Genomic DNA, 2500 nt, shown 5'->3' with positions numbered 1-2500 from the left:
CACAGAGCCATTGCCATTGTGTTGCATCAGAGCAGTGCAGTGGATTCTCTTTTGTCATGTTACATTGGCATGCTTTCTGACAAGTCTCCCTCCCTTTGCTGTCTCTCGGTGAACTCTGTTGAAATCACAGGGAATAATGAGACATGTGTAGTCCATCAAATGCTGTTTGAACCACTGGGAAAGTTGATTTTGGCAAATGACAAGATTGTGACATGTACTGTATTCCCACTCAACTTAGCACAGCTTCAAAGGTCCTACACAAGCATTGCTGTTTTGATAAACTGTAGAAGACTGACTAAGAGCTGGTTTGTAGTCACAGTGAAAAATAGTTTCTGTTAAGCCCTTTAAGTTATGAGCAGTTTAAAAGGAGTGGAACAGACAAGCCTAAAAGTATCCTCATATTAAAAAGAGTTATCATAATTGTCTAAGTGGATACACTATAAACAAAACATTTGGACTCCTGCCATTACTGTACACACCCACAGGAACTTCAATGACATCCCATTCTGAATCCAAACGTATTAATATGGAGTTCATCCCCTTTTGCAGCTGTTACAGCTTCCACTCTTTTAGGACGGATTTCCACCAGATTTTAGAGTCTGTGGGATTGTTGTACCCTGGAAATCCAGAGTTTTCGCGAGAGCACAATGGAATTGTCTCTGCGAGACACTCTGGCAACGATGCACGATACTTTTACCCCTTGCACCCCGGGGAACCAGCTAAATTGATGAAGACAGCGCTGCAACGTTGGAGGACAGTAGGCCTACACATTGGTTGTATGTTATCCGATTGCATCGAAGTCCGAAATCATTCAGAGTAAACATGGTCTAGTGTTATCTAATTGCGTGCAGTGAGATTTTTATATGCATGCTTTTTGCCGCCCCTCGAGTTGGGCCATTACATTGTTCGTGGCCAGACCCTTAATCTTTCTAGATTACCAGGGTCTGGATTTTCCAGGCTAGGATTTTTACCCATTTGTTCAGAAGAGTATTTGTACATGTAAGGTCAGGCACTTGTTGTTGCAATCTGCAGGCTGCAATCTGCAATCTCTTCTCCATTTCATTCCAAATGTGCTTGGTGGGATAGAGAAGCCTGTTCTAAATGGGCCTGTTATGCTGTTATATATGTCATACCAGTATCACCCAATGATGCCTTTGGATCTTGCTTTGTGCAATGGAGTGCAGTGCAGTCATGCTGGAACCAAAAACGGCTTCCCCAAATGGTTTCCAAAAGGATGTAGAATTAGTATTAGGTTGTAGAATTATAGAATTGTTCCAAATCCAAAAGTCCAAAATAATTAAGACTTTCCTTCACTAACCCAAGCCCAACCCCTGAAAACACTTTCCTTCATAATAATCCATCCAGCATGACTGTCCACTAACCTGACTCCGCCAGATGGATTTGCTCCGCATATGAAATGCGAGTGAAACCCTGAAGCTCGCGAGATCAGGATGGTCTCACGAGGCTAACTGTCCACAGTGGAAAAAGCAAAAGTCCATTAAAACATGTAATGGGTCTATCACGCGGCATGCCGCTCTTGCGCGTGCCGCGGTCAAAGTTAAAACATGTCATGTCATATCATAAGTCATTGATATTTTGCGGCAAGCACAACAAAAATCGTTGGGACGTTACCTCAACCAAGAGCAACCTAGCGGTGAGCTCAGTGCATGCCGTGTGCAACATGATAGGCCCTTTAGTGATTTTGGTCTGGAAGAACTTTGGACTGGCTCACAGAGAACAGGGTTCTCTACACCATCAAACACCTTTGGGATGAACTGGAGCAGATGTTGAAAGCCAGGCATTCAACATCAGTGCCTGGCCTCATAAATATTTTTCTGGATGAATGGGCAAAACAAAAATGTGTCTTGTGGAAAGCCTTCCCAGATGAGTGGAAGCTGTTGTAGTGGCAGAGAGGGGGCCAACTCCAAATGAATGCCTATGGATTTAGAATGGGATGTCATTGAAGTTGCCGTGTGTATAATGGCAGGCGTCCCAATACTTTTACGCATACCATATAGGCCTAGTGCAGGGGTGGGCAAACTTTTTGGCTCAAGGGCCACATTGGGTTTTGAAAATTGGCCGGCGGGCCGCACAGCCCTAATTGTCCCGAAAATTATACTCAATCAGTATACTGAGTAGTTATTTTCTGATAAACATTAAAAACTGTCCGTAGAGAGGTTGAGTCGACTGCATGCAGCCCCCGACGGCAGCTAAGTGTCTGGATGCAGCCCGGCTACTTTGTTTCTTTTTGACGTTCTATAATTAGGCGCGAATATGCACTGATTTCGCGAAGCCGAGGACATTGAATGTACAGGCAGCGCAGCAGGCAGAGCTAGCGTGTGTACAAAAAAAATACGTCGGCAGTTCGGCCTAATGTCCATGTCGTTTTAACATAATCTACTTAATCTAACAATTAATTTGTATTCTTACTTAATGACCCATAATTTTGGCAAGACTTAGCGTTAGGCTATTATCCTTATTCTGAAAGGTCTGATTTGCA

The sequence above is a fragment of the Alosa pseudoharengus genome, unplaced genomic scaffold (genome assembly GCF_046254945.1).
Source record: "Alosa pseudoharengus isolate Yale_2024_CS ecotype anadromous, Long Island Sound unplaced genomic scaffold, YU_APseudo_1.1 YU_APseudo_1.1_scf_22, whole genome shotgun sequence".
Lineage (NCBI taxonomy): Eukaryota > Metazoa > Chordata > Actinopteri > Clupeiformes > Clupeidae > Alosa > Alosa pseudoharengus.
The sequence above is the reverse complement of the archived record's forward strand: the minus strand, read 5'-3'. Positions refer to the sequence as shown.